This window comes from Rhagoletis zephyria, unplaced genomic scaffold, assembly GCF_001687245.7.
Source record: "Rhagoletis zephyria isolate East Lansing unplaced genomic scaffold, Rhagoletis_zephyria_1.1 Rzeph_scaffold_09888, whole genome shotgun sequence".
Lineage (NCBI taxonomy): Eukaryota > Metazoa > Arthropoda > Insecta > Diptera > Tephritidae > Rhagoletis > Rhagoletis zephyria.
This window is the reverse complement of record NW_016166966.1, coordinates 7,036-22,658: the sequence shown is the minus strand read 5'-3', so window position 1 is coordinate 22,658 and position 15,623 is coordinate 7,036. Positions and strand designations below refer to the sequence as shown.

Below are 15,623 nucleotides of genomic sequence, written 5' to 3'. Positions count from 1 at the left end.
TCACGTGCTCATTTCATTTGCATCTCAGCTACTCGAAAACAAAAAAAAACAAAAAAAAAATAAAACACAAAAATTTCATTTACAGCGGAACGGATAATTTCGCGCTTCACTTGCTCGCTTCTTTCCTGCTGCATGAACAAGTATCTATGTATGTATGCATTAAAAAATTAAGTTATATTTTGTTGGAAGCACTTAATAGCTAGCAGTGCATGTTTTTCTTTTCTTTTTCTTTTTTAATGTTACGATGATATGTGATACCTTCTGCGCTTTCATTAACACTTTACTTCATTTAATTTATTTTGTTTTTTTTTATATTGCATTTTGCCCGTTTTTGCTATTACTATTTATAAAACACTTCACTCAGCTGCTTGCCTTCATTTGAAGCGTGTCTTTTTTATTTTGATTGATTGGCTTCTGTATTTATCACAATCAGCTGTTAATCTGTAAAGATAAAAGATAAAATACCGTTTTAACAATTTTGTTTATGTAGCAACAAACAACTTGTCTTAAATATTGTAATTTAATATGATGTGTACTCGAGTTAACTTATTATATGTAAGTATTTGTTTTGATAGGTGAAAAACTTAAGAAAATTATAACTGAATATTTTTCACAACATTTTCGTTTTATTATAACAATTTAGTTAACTTATTTATTATTCTTTTATAAGTTATTATACTCTGTCAAACCTATTTTTGAATAGTTCTTAATTATACTATTTGCCAAAATTTTTCGCTTGATATCTTAGCTTAGGAGGGCGCATGAAAAGTTCCATACTTTCACTCATGGACAGAACTTCCCCGATGTGAGTGCCCAACGTGAGTGACCGCCGAAAGGCAGCGCATCCCCCTAACCGGACTTCCATTAGCAAAAAAAAAAAAACAATAGTCAAGGCATTAATCGGCTGAATCACTGCCATCGGAAATGAGATGAAGATGCAACAGTTCTATCTACGATATCTATCTGTTTCCACTGCAGACTCACCAGATGCACGGAAAGTGATCCATTGGTTTCTCCTCATGCTCATCAAGAAAGCTCCTGCAGAGCTTATTGTTTGTTATACGCCATCGTTAATCGTCAATCGCGATTAACATTTAAATCGTTAATTTTTAATCCTTAATCAGCTTAACATTTTGCCAACACTGGTTGTACTCATTTAGCTGCCTCATAACTACGAGTATGATCGTCATATGATTGTTGTACCGAGTAGTCTGCCTAGTTTATGCATGTATCGGAGCCATACCAGGTCATCTCATCACCCAACAAAACATAACGTTGAGATAACGTTGACAGTGTTAAACAAATAGGCACGTCATTTCTGTACAAACTCGGCTTACATTATTTTGGAACCTATTGCTTTCATAGACATTTGACTATCGCAAAATACAGGGACTTTTTTGAGTACAACCATACTATTAGGTAGAAGACTAGCTGCTTTCTCTATTGCATACATTTCAACTGCTCCAAGCAGATGAAAAGGCTGACTGACCAGCAGGTCTTCTTAGTAGGAACCGAAACTGTTCCTTGTTGTTGTTCTTTGAACAATTAGTGTAGATGGTTTTAACACCATTTCCTGTTGATAGGCCTTCACATAGATAAAAAAGATCGATATACTCACGCAACTAGGGGGCAAATATATTAATTGATATGCCATGACATACATACATATAAATACGCTTCGGAAAAATTTCTTATCAAAAAGGGAAAAAAGAAACTTAGAAAATGCTTCTAAACGATAACTACACCGGCACACAAAAAAAATGGTATGTGCTTTCACCATTTCCACCTACTGACATGTATTTTGACCCACTAAATCCGAATATGAAAAAAATGGAAAAAAAATTCCCAATTTTCGTAATTTATTTAAAATTTTGAGGGTGTATGAGCCAAACAGACCTCAGATTCGGCCTCTCTCTTTTCGACTACAGGGAAGTTTCTTGAAAATAACTCCATATATATATTAGGTATTACTACAACAAAAACTCGAAACTTGAAAGATTGAAATTTTGGACTCTCCAATTACACTTTTTATTATGAATCAAGCTTAAAGATGCTTAAAGGACTTACCGTTGATTAATGGCGATTTTTTTCCCGCGTATGCACATTTTTTTTTCTAAAAAAAAAATATAATGATAATTGCCAAAAATGTATGCTAAGTGCCAGCATCTTTAAAATACACCTTATACTAAATTTTTTTTTTTAACATCCATATTTTTAATAAATATGTGTGAGTAAGCTTTATTAGGCTAGTGTATGTATAGATAATACACTTTTTTAAAATAGCGGTTAAGTTTAAAGTAAAACATAAAAAAATCATAAAAATCAAATTTGTTTTATTTGAGAAAATTGGACTATTTTTATTTTTTCAAAGTAATTACAGATGGTTAGCTACCCATCCGATATGGCGTACTCGCAAGCCTTGTAAACTATGATTGGTGCCATACTATAATGCCAGAGCAATTAATATAATAGTAGGTATCTATTTAATTTTAGTTTTTCGCCATAACCATAAGCAGCTCTGAAATATTTAGCTACATTATGGCTAAGGCCTCTCTAATTTGGTCTTAAATCTGGAGATTTCAGCCGTTACGAACAATGTAGACTTTGAAACTTACATATATACAATAAATGTTTGTGATTTTAGTGCTCACCTGATCGCAGTGTTTTTTTTTTTTATAACAATCAAGTAAAAGGCGTTATTTGAAAAAAATATATTTCTTACGATTTTTTCCTCTTATGTACAATCCTAAATGGTGTGACCATTAAAACACCGCCTTCTTTATTTCACGTGCATTTTTACACTACTCTATTGTACATAAGTACGGTATCAGTCATATCTATAGAACGCCATTTCAAAGTGAAGTTGCTTGCAACTTATTTTTATTTACTTATTTTTAAGTATTTTCAGTTAAAATGCAGTTAATTCTCTTACAAAACCCTTATAAACCCAAATTTAAAACTTTGTTGAAAACTACAAAAGGCAACAAATTTTCACCTAAATTTAAATTTTTTCTCTCAGAAGTGTTAGTTTTATAGCCCATTAAGTTCATTATGATAACGTGCAAGTTTCAAGTGGCTTAAAATTGACGTTAATTTAAATTTTTTCTATCGCATTTGCTTCCATATAACGAAAACCGCAACACCTTCGGCACAAAAAATTCTAAAAAAACTAACGGTAATTTTTAGCCACTTGAAATTTGTACATTATCAGAATAAAATTTAATTGACAAAATAAAGTGATGTACTCAAAAAAATTCTAACACTTCTGAAAAAAAGTTTGTGTTTTTAAATTTTTTATTTTTAGTTTTCTAAAAAGTTTTAAACTAGGATTTATATGGGTTTTGTTACAGAATGAACTGTATTTTAATTGAAAATTCGTAAAAATAAATAAATAAAAATAAGTGGCTAACAATATCACTTTCAAATGGCGCGCTATAGATATGACCGATGCTGTATATTGCCTTCGAGTTTCTTAGCCTTTTAGCTCAAATTTCCATAGCACCTGCCAAAATACATAAATCAACACAGTCATAATCTCAATCAATCTCTCATATCCGCAATGACAATTATGAGCAACAATATTTTTTACTGTCTTAAAAGTAGTACAAAATGGTATTAAATAGCTACACGCTGAAGTATGACATTGTCTGAGCACTGTTCAAACGCCCACTCAATATTCATTCATTAGAGATCTCAATGAAAAAAATTCAATTGGACTACAAATAAATACAACAAATATTTCAGGTGTTTAAACTGCTAGCCTTCGCTTTTTATTTTGTCACAAGTTCGTGTTATGTTAGTTAATAAAGAAGTGTGTATTGTATGTAGTAGTTTGGCTACATATTTATTTAGTGTACTTACTGTTGTACAACAAAATTGTTGACAGTCTGGCGGTGGCGGTGACATCGATTCAAGTAATTGTTTTCCGCACCCATTGACGGCTAAGTGCGATTTTTGTTCTGCACTCTAAAAAAAAATGGTCGGCAAATCCGAAAATGCAAATATGTAAGAACACATAGTACATACATATGTACATATTTGTAACTGTAATTGAAAATTCTTTTGATGGACCTTAAACGTAAGTATCTCTTTGCTATGGACAGTGTGTCGTGTGGAACAAGCTTGGTGTACTAAATTCATTTCCGGGTTTCTAGAAAAAGGTAAATTTTTAAACATTAACACCCACATAAACATAAGGGATATCCCAAAAGCCCTGCCTGAAGTCTTTTTGTGCGTCCTTCATTCAAATGTGTGGTGCGACAGTGTTTAGAAATAAATTAATATTCTTACTGAAACTCAAGAATTTTTTTTTGATTGCCAATACTTAAAAAAAAATGACTGAGGGATGTCAAAAATTAAGCCAATGCGTTATTGCCTCGCGGTTTTTTTGTTAATAATTTCATAAGTGTTTACTAAAACCATAGTTTCTTTTATATCTAATCAAGTATTGCAATTTTTGGGTTATGATTGTTTAATACTTTTTTCTTTGTTTCGAAAATCAGTCAAATTTTATGCCCATAAACATTAAGTTGCTCTTTGTAACTTTGTGTATTAATCACATTGAATTTTCAATAAAATTTAAGCCACAGAATTTTTTTGGTTTTTATGACACCAAGCTTCTCACGGCTCTTAAGTAGCATTTAAAATTTTGTTATGCAACAATCAAAAATTCATAAACTTTACTCATAAAGTTCAACACAATTAAAAGAGGTGCATACCGATGTATGTATGTATGTACATATGAACGAGTAGGTATAAAGGCTTAGGTGTGATGCTCGATTCATAATTCATGCACGAGTTTCAGTAGCGCACTAGTAAGGTGATTGATTCGGTTTTTGAAAACCGAGTACAACGAGTTTTTTTTTTTTTGAACATTTTTCGGTGGATGTTTTTAAATCTTGATGTTTTGAATACCGAGTAAACTAGATTTTTGCAATCGAATAAACCGAGGTTTTATTTATATACCAAAATCTAAATATTCTAAATATCGATTTTATTGAAAATGACACTAGAACATTTTTTTTAAATTTTTATCTATAGATATTTATAAACACTGGAAAAATTTTTATTTTAGAAAATATTTAAAACAAGTAATTAAAAAAACATTAGTTGTTAAAAGAAAAGAAAAATTGTTTGTGGAGTTAATCCTTTTCATGTTAATCCATCGGACCATAAATAAGGAGTTTTCAAATACATACAGTGACTCAAAGAAGTGACCACGTGTTGATTCTTTTTAAATATTTGTAATGTTTTTTAAGCTAAATTTTTTTGTTATTTTTCTATAAAAAATACCGTCAAAGCTTTAACCAAAACCAAATTAATCACAGTTTCAAACTGTATACAAAATTTGGGAAAATACAACTATTTTTCATTAAAATGTCAACTTTTTAGTTTGAATCTTTAGAATATTTTTGGGTATGCAGTTATATAGCCCATACAATTTTAGTCAAAAGAAGTGCAAATTTCAACCGGCTAAAAAGTCGCGTTATTTTTGTGCCGTTTTTTTTTTATATATAACAATTGCAATTTGCAAAAACTGGTCTTCCGCATTTTACTTCATAAGAAATTCATGCTTATACATACATATGGAAAAAAGTGCAAAAATCCGTCCCCCAAAAAAAAAAAACATCTCAAAACTCAACGGGATTTTTAGCTCTTGAAACTTGCACTTCATTAGACTAAAATTGTGTGGGCATACTCAAAAATGTTTTAAAGGTTCACATAAAAAAATGGAATATTGATGAAAATTTGTTGAATTTTCTTTATTTTTTTTTATAAAGTTTGAAACTGTGATTTATATGGTTTTGGTTAAAGCTTGAACAATATTTTAAAGAAAAATAACAAACAAAAATTAACTGGAAAAACATTACGAATATTTAAAAAAAAAATGAACACGTGGTCATTAGTTTGAGTTAGTGTATCTGGACATCTGCGCTACGTAGAGGGCTAATTCATCCTTCATATTGCATTGATTGATTTGATTTCTAAATCGGAGCTATACATATTTTTAGCACTCATCCTGCAAATTTGGTCATGATTTCTGACAGCGAGTATTACTACAGAGAAAATATTTAAAATAAAACCGGTTTAACCGTGTTTCTTTAAATTGAAAATGGCGACCTAATTCTAATTATCTTTGTATTTTAATTGCCGTTTTTCGAATAACTAACTCGAAACCCGTCTTTCGATAAAAGCGAATAATCGAACACCCTATTTGCAAGCCAACACTCATGTTCATGCGCATTTGCACATATGTATGTTGTATGGTTACATATACATACATACATACTGTACCTATTCAAAATGAATAGAGCGAAACAGGCCGTATAAGCAAATCGCATTAAAAGTTGGCGTTACTAATCAGATTAGTGATTTTTACATAATAAATAATGACCAAATACGAAGATGGATCAATAAATTTATGAATTTTTGATTTCCCCCCTTTACACCTTAAAGTAATGGCACACCACGGTAATGGCGCTCCGATCAAACCCAAACCCATTAATTCCCCGAAACCGTACGGCATTAGTTATTCCCATATATCAGACTTTTCTGACTCTAAAATGAATTAGAGACCCAAAACTATTCTAGAATAAACAACTGTCGTTCTTGAGTTTTTGTTTCGGATTCTGAGAAATGAAATATGAAAAAACTTCAAATATTTTTCATTAGATAAGCGAGATATTTTTTAACAATTTACTAGTTCTAAACAAAACTTCATTTTAGCATATTAAGACTTACTAAGAACGAAAATTTTTATGAGATCAGAATCCTCTCCAGTAGTGATCTTTCAAATTAGGAGATTAATTGCGAACTTTTTCCCGCGACTCAGACTATGTGTCAAAATTGGTATTAAGCAATAGATTTCTAAGAAAGCTAGTTTTAAGAAGGGCCTTAATCTAAAATGCGAACATCTTTTCTACTGAAAAGTGAAAGGGAGTTGTCATTTTAGCGCCTGCCATTAAAGGTTTATAAAATTTATGTCTGTTTGTTTTTGAATGGCGAACAATCAAACACTCAAGAAAACTTTATTAAATTAGTCGCTTCAAAAATGCACAAAATCAACTTAGTTGTATGCACCACTTTCAACAAATAACACGTTCCCACAAATGCTTAAATACGGTTACATAGTTGCTCTAAATGCATTCACTTGCCACTTGTACACTGGAATTGCAAAGACTTGGCAAAATTTTACCAATTAACAAATTTCGACACACATTTGTTAATCGATTGATTGCACCAAATGCAGCAGAAAACCCAATTGTTGCATGCAACTTAACACCTTTTAAAGCCATTTAACTTAATTAACAATTAGCACGCAACACATATTCTAAAGCCAATACAAACAAACGCGCTCACAATCGTATACAACCAACAAAGAAGCAAACAAAAGCAGAGATACATACATACATACATATATATGTAGGCAATAAAAGCAAAAGTAGCAACAGCTTAGGAATAAGAGTTAGAAACCAGTTGGCCCAGTGGCTTATTGTTTATGTATTACCTACCTACTGCCACAAATTAGATCGATCGAACCGATTTTACACCACATACACGCGTTAATCAATGCAGTTAAGAGTACAAAATTTAAAAAAGCTAATACAAAAAAAGCATTCGAATAGGTACACATTAAACTAAAATAAACTTGCACAAACTGCACTTGTATGTAAACATATACATATTGGACAGTAAGCGTGAATGACAAATTCCAAAACAAATCGAATCTCATTAAATGCGGCGCAGTTAGATACTTCGATTACTACGAATAATATACAATGTAAATATGTATGTAAATACATTAGAGCGTATCACCTGAGTCTAAAGTATTTTTGCTAGGCAATTTGGAAAAAACAAAAATTTTGCCGAAGCTAGGGGTCGCCGTTTTTTACATTTTTCGATTACACCGGAGTTTTTGATTTGAATGAACTTTAGTCAGGCCTTTTCTTTTATCAAATAACGAAATTCTGCCAATGGCAAAAATATATAAAAAATTTTACAAATTACTATTGCAAAATTCTAAATATCACAATTTCCGGGAACTCGCAATTTTGATTCTTGAATATTATAGCTAAAAAATTGTCTTGATTTAAAGATGACATTTAGAGCTATAAGGAAAAAATATAATTAAAAAAATTTTATTAAAGCATTTACAGAATTTTAAATTTAAAAAATCGTAGAAGCAAAAATTTATAAGCATTTTTAAATAAATTTTTGATACAATGAGCCGTAAGCATAGAAACTTAACATTTGCTTTTTCGTAAAATTTCGAAACTTTACTAAAATTTATTTCAGCAAATTTAGTAAAAGGTTTGAAGAAAAAGCATTTGCTTTAGGTTTTATTCATACGGCCCAATACCTCTTAGAATATCCTAAAATTCTCAAGGTTTTTTTCTAAAGATATTAATTCTTAAAAAAAAAAAATATTTTTTGCAAACTCTAAATAAAGCTGCGTTAAGCAATTTTTATTTAATTTGATTTTTTTTTTTTAATTCAGTTTGCAATATTTTTTTTTCAAAGTTCTAAACTCATGCCTTAAAAAAACCTAATTGAAAATTCTAAAATCTTTCAAGATCAGTTAGAGGTATTGTATAAAAACTTGAGCCAAAATTTTCTATAAGTTTTTGCTTTTACCATTTTTTAATTTTTTAATTTCGAAATTTTGTAGATTTTTTAAATTTGCAATTTTTTCAAATACATATATTTTTATACAGCACCAAATATCACCTTTGAAACGAGGCCAGAATAGTTTTTGTAACTACAATAATTTTTAAGATATTCGCTTGCAAAATCTGAAAAACTGTTCGGTTTTTTTTTTTGAAATTTCCTTGCAACAATTCTTCAGATGCGAGGGTGTATGGCGAACATTTTTTCTGGTACGATCTAATGTATATACATACATATGTATGTAAATATACGAACAACAACATGCATTTTAATGGCAAATCAAAGTCTTAGTTTCAGTAATTAAATTTTTTATTTTTATAAAACTCGTTTCACCTCCACTTAGTCCATTTATTCTGTGTGACTCAATTCCAATTTGATTAATGAAAAATATTTATTATTGTCAAAATACATATTCAATTGTTTGCATGTATTAAGATAAGGGCCGGTTACTCAATGTCTGGTTAACACTAACTATAGATTAAACATCGTTATCGACTGCTTGACATACGTTATGGAACCAATCACGTCGATAACGATGACTAACCTGCAGTTAGTGTTAACCAGACATTAAGTGGCAGGCCTTAAGGGCCGTTTTCACCATCTCTGGTTAACACTAATCTCCAGTTAAACATCGTTACCGACGTTACTGACTCCATATATATAACATTGTGTCGATAACGTCGGTAACAATATTTAATTGGAGATTAGTGTTAACAAGAGATTGTGAAAACGGGCCTAAGTAAGTTAATAGTGTTTCGTATGTGTGTACATATACTTGTATATACAAGCGGTGTTGCCATTTTGAAGTTTCTGCTTTGATTTAGCTTCTAATTTGGGTTCAGCTTATAGCTTTCTTCTTAATATTTTTCGCTTATTTTAACCTCTTATATTTCTAAAAATTATTTGCTGCGAATATAAATTGTATAAAGCAGCATAATGCAGTTTATAGTGTTAGGTTTGGAATGAATCAGATATACAAATACAGTCATAATTTCTTACTTCAAATCGTGGGCAATTCTAGTATTTGAACAAATATTGAGAACCATTTGCATCCAGAAAAAGCAAGCACCTTTCAGATGTAAACGACTTTGAAGAACTCAGAAACTCGAAAAAAGTACTTAGTGCGATGATGATGTAAGCAGAAACATCAGAACAGAAAACACAAAAAAACACAAAAATTTTATCCTATCACAGCGTGGCTAAACTGCCAGCAAATTAGTGATTTGGCCACTCTCATCTCCTCCGTTGAATTTCAACACGGCTGGGCCGGGGCTTACACATTTGTTAGTGGGGTGCACCTTGATGTTGTCACATAAGGGGAGCGACCTACAGTCTTACACAGGCTCCGAACGGGGATTTTATTTTGATGAGAAGTTGTTTTTCATGTCAGAAATACACACGGAGGTTTGCCATTGGCTACCGAGGGGCGACCGCTATTAGAAAAAAATTGCTTTGTTTATTTTTTATTTATTCTTTTTTTTTTATGTTGGGTTGAAGGGGGCTTGAATCCAGGCCCTGCGGAATGGTAGCGTGAAATGTCTGCTGAACTGCTCGAGGCACAATGGGGCATCGGGTCAAAAAAGCAAGTAAAAAGTCAAAATTTTTTACATTTGTAACTCACCTCATTTTAACGGTAATATTTACCTAGCCTCCTTTGATTAGTTTTTTTAAACTTTGCTTTTTTCCTCGTTTAGGTTTTTATCTGGAAAAGTTCTGGCCACACTCTTGCAAGTCACCTAAGCGCTGAGTTAAGTTTGGCGGTGACGGCGACAACGTTGAACGGTTGCATTAATTTAAAATAATAGAAAACGATAAAAATAAGAAATCAATAACTTAATAAAAGCTAGTAATAACACAAAAAAAAACAAGCAAAATATTTACACTTACATATTTAAAAAAAAATAATTTTTTTACGAAGTGTTTCGAAAAAGGAATGTTGTTTAACTGGTTTGCTGTGGTAGCGGTCATATATGTGCATATGCGCATACATACACACGTAAACAAATTTTATATTTAATACATACATACATATGCATGTATGTTAGGTCGGGTCAATTTATTCGACTATTTATAAGCGTAAGGCATAGAAGGATTCTTGGCACATAATCCCGGGATTTTCGGGATTTGTAATTTGCACTGACGAAACTCTTTTTCTTGACCGGTATTGGCTATATTTCGTTTTTTATTTAATAATTAATATTTTTTTATGAATGTCTAGCTCATTATATATATAACATCACGCGATAGTAAATTTTCATTATTTATATCAATATATTCGCGGAACCGTGTGCCAAATATAGTAAAACTGCGTCTTTAGTTTTTCACTCTGACGTCAGTAATTCAAAATTGATTTAAAAAATCCAGAGAAACGTGCTTACAAAAAAAGTATGGGCATAAAATTAAAGAGGAAATCCTGTAGAATTTAAACAGATTCAAGTTTTTGGTGCAGAAGGACCGGTAAGTAGTGAAAAAGTCCTTTTAAAATTTTATCCTTGAAATTTCGCAATATTTGTTTTTGAAAAAATGATAGGTTGAGCACTTATATAAACTCGGTAACACCCTCGAATTTCGTCCTTCTAACTTTATCAGCTTAAAAAATTACCTATTCGTCCTTGTGAATCCAAAAAAAATTTTTTTTTTTTAATTCTAAAGAAATTTCCTCTTGTGGGTACCAAATACATTTTTATTCTACATTGCACTGAATTTTTAAATAATTTTTGGAATTCATCATATCTTTGAAATTAAAAAGTCCTTTAAAATAAATCCTGACCTCAGAGAGAAAAATAAAAACGCCGCTTTAAATCAAAAAGTAGGTTTCAAATCCATTTATTTAAATATTATTTATTTTATGGTAGGAGAGCTTTTTAAACAATATAGAAGCAATTTTTTCAATTTAAGTTGTAAAAAATTAATGACTATCCAAATCCCGGGACTAATCCCGGGATCCCGGGATTGTGGTAACGACATCCCGAAAATCGCGGGATCGGAAAAATCTGAAAAATTAACATCCCTAATACACATGTACATACATATGTAGGTATGTACATTAGACTGTATCACCAAAAAAAAAAGGTGCGGTTTTTCCACCAAGATTAAAAAATTTATTATATTTGAAGACATCCACCAAAATATTCCTGAAAAATTTTAAGATTTATTTGAGCTGGACCGATTTGAACATACCTCCAAAAATGGAGTTTTTTATGCATAAAAAAAGTTGACATAACAGTTTAAGCTTAAAAAAATTGCAAAAAATATTTAAAAATCATTTCAATGGAATCTTAGTAATGAGATTTTTGATGCTGTTTTTTAACCCATGTTTTCAACAGCAATATATACCCGTTCCGGAAAGAGTGAGACAGCAGGCTTTGGAACATCAGATGTCGAAATTCCATGGACACTTTTATTCACACACACGAAATAATGGCAATTTTTTTTCTAGACCTTGTTCTTAGATTTATTCATTAAAATAAGCAGAATATGCCTGGTCGTTAAAATTAAGCTTGGGAACCCTGAATAAGCAAAGTAAGCAACTCTAAGCAAAAGCCTAAAATTTTCGGCCCTGCTCATATTCGAAGCATGGGTAAACTTAGAACGCAGTTAATACTGGCGAGAGGTAGGTGGCTATAGACAGGCCCGACTTTTTGGTTATCCTTTCACTATCCACAAATCGGAGTAGAAGCTCAGCCAAACACTAAAATATTGTGTATGCGCCAATCTTTTATTATATTATTTATTATTATTTCTTTACACTTTTCGAGATTTTCTCGGAATTCGGAATGTTTTTGTTACTTTTAGTTGGAACTTTTCACCGCTTAACAAAAATTCTAAGGTTCAGCGGTATATTTACATACAAACATGTTAGTTTAGCTTTTTTATTTACATATGTAGGTATAATGCAGACGTACAAACTACTCGTCCATTTGTATGTTTGTATGTAGCCTCTCCATACCTACTTTCGCACAAAACTAGTTGGCTGCTAAGTATCATCCATTGCCCACATTTTCTAGTCAATATTCAATTTGTCATGAATTTTTATTAGCCAGCTAAAAAAGCTATCATTAGTAGTTTATCACTGTTCTTGCTTGGCAACTTTGCAGGTAGTTTGCCGCCATTTAATTATACGAATTCCGTCTCCGCCTTAAAACCGCTAGTCAATGACTAACAAAAGATCAATAGCATTTATTAATATTTCGTAGATGCGCAATTAATATCTCGCGCTCTTAACGAGCGCTGACGCACATTCAACAGCTTAATGGACTTTCGAGCGCAAGTGCGGCTTGTTGACCTTGCTGTTTGCTGCACAACAAATAACTAAATATAAACGGAAAAATCAAGAAAAACAATTATAAAGTATGTATGTATGTATGTATATGGATTGGCTTGCATTCAAGCAAGTTATGCATTTACAAACAAACAAATAAACTAGTCGCTGTCATGCGCTAAACAAAAATGCTGCTTAAACCACAAATAACAACAAAAGTAGCAGTTATAATCATAAACAAGAGAAATAGTCATTTAAATGTGCACACAAAATCAGCAGAGTTCATCTTGCCACTGAGCACTCAGCTTAACAGCGGAATTCTGGCTAAGATTCGAATTCGAGAATTCGAAAGATCCGAGTTCGAATCCTCGAGCAGCGGAATTCTTTACTCTTTTTTAAATTTATATTTTTTTCTTTTATAATTAAATTTTCTTTTAATTTTTAGATTGTGATACTTTAATATTTTTTAATGTAATATAATTTTTTACTCTTATTTTATAGAATATTCTTTTAATTTCATTTAATTTTTAAAAATATTTTGGCTTTATTTTCATTTTATTATTATGTTTCTTTTTTCAATTTAATTTTCTTTTTTATTAGGTTTTTTTTTAATTTAATTTTTAAAAACCTATTGCTACACCATAATGCTAAGACCTCCTCGTTAGCAGCTCTTTCAATTAGTCTTTCGAAAAAGATGAAAGAGCTTTCGAGGCTTTTGTTTTTCGACATACTGTGGCGAGTTGAAAGACAGTATCAGAATTGCTCTGCAAGTTTCTAAGCTTTGAATGCGTTTAAAATATTTTGTTAGCACACATTCATATGTATGTATTTACAAACACATGCAATGCAAATGTAATAAAGCGTAGATTAAGGTGTCTCTCATTTCTCGAAAATTCCTAATTTTTTTTAAATTTCTTATGCGGCACACTGCATTTTTTCCTTTTGATAACCGGAAAATTTTCGAATGTGTGCGATGACTCTAGAAGCACTTGTGTCTTTTCAATGCTACAAGAGAGTACGCCACCCATTACCTTGGTTGAAGAGGTTCTATAATGTTGAGTTCCCTGAGACTGAATTCTGGTTTGATTCCATAGCTGAGACCGTCCATTTGCCCATCTTGCCTTGAAGAAGATGAGACGGTGGAACACTTTTTGTGCTTCTTGCTTGCTTGGTTATTTGTCATCGATTTTTTTTGAACTCGTTCTTTTCTCTATTGTCAGTTTCTGAATTAAAAGTTTGGCGTAATAAGATTAGCCATTTTGATTTTGACGAAAATGGCAAAAGCAAAGCAAGAAAGTTGAAACGATTGGACGGTACAGACGAACCCCTCCTCTTCCATATCCGAGCAGAAATGAATTCAAAATTCGAACTGTGTAAAAGCAGTCTAACTCATCAATTAAGTTCGTCAAAAAATATTTTCGAAATACACACACCTTCTATACAGCCTCTCTGGTCTGATACCCACTTAAAATATTTTACTTAACTTGTTATTTAATTTAATTTTAAATTTATAAACAAGTGGCAACTTCCTTTGAAAATATTTTTGAAATAAAGCTCTCTCTCTCGTTTGATACCTATATTTAAATATCCCGTTAAACTTCTTAATTAAATTTTTTGTTTTTAACGTTTTGAATAGATGGAAAATATTTTAAAGAATATTTTCGAAATAAATTGTTTTTAACACCTTATGTTTGGCGTTATTATTGTTGTGTGACTTTTTAGTTTGAATTGATTAATCGATTTAAATTTTGTAAAAGGTGGCAACCCCCTTAACGGTGTTTCCAAAATAAAATAATTTTGGAACCCCTTTCATTTGAAATCTACACAATTGTAATATTTTACTAATTAAATGATCTTAACTTTTGAAAAGGTGGCAACTCTCTTCATAAAATCATTCTATATGTTAATCTTATCTTATTCATCGAGCCTGAATGCACCCAGTAGTTGCTCCTCCATGTCATAGCCAGTGACAAGAACGGGCAATCGTTCCACTTTTGTGTTGCCTAATTTCATCCCCAGCTACAGCTGTAGCCTTCCTCGGACTCAACTGGACTGTGGAAAATTACTACTCTAAAATTCTACGATGTCAAACTTATAAAATGTATAAAAATCTTACAAATTCGAGACTTTTGAGTAAGGCTATACATCATTCCTACAGATTTGAAAAACAAATTCGTATGCTGGATCGTAATTATTAACTATGCGTTTTAAGGGACACCCTAGCTTAGGTGTTTACATAAGTAACGTTATGAACTGAAAACGTAATAACGTTATTCATTTGAATAGTTCGCTCTTCTATTGCTCTAATATTTTTTCAAGTTTTTTGTGTGTAATTTTCATTGGTTTTCTATGTAGTCTCACTTCGTTTTGTTATTTGGATCAATGTCAACGGCATACGAGTATAACAGTAACGCCTACTCCGGCGGCGAGATACCGATACCGATACCGACACCGACACCAATACCAACGGCAACCAACTTCAAATTCATATACCTACACTAACCATAACAACAACCGTCTAACTGTTGTGACCTTATTGCCAATTACTTTCAAGAGTAACGTCAACAGCTGCCGACTTGCAGTCGTCACTCGCCTTTGCTTTGCATTGTTTTGGCTTGGCTGATAAGTTATTTGAGCTGCTGCTGTTGTCTGGCAAACATTTGATGCGCTGACTCAACATCGCAGCGCTGACCGT

General features: G+C 31.7%; 1 long non-coding RNA gene across 1 annotated transcript; it reads left to right on the top strand.

Annotated features, from left to right (window-relative positions):
* Positions 1 to 1,070: 1,070 nt before the first annotated feature.
* On the top strand, positions 1,071 to 14,033 carry LOC108376098 (uncharacterized). The gene is made up of 3 exons (XR_001849233.1): positions 1,071 to 1,145; positions 9,744 to 9,745; positions 14,023 to 14,033. It is a non-coding gene; the product is annotated as an uncharacterized LOC108376098 (long non-coding RNA).
* The last annotated feature ends 1,590 nt before the right edge of the window (positions 14,034 to 15,623 follow it).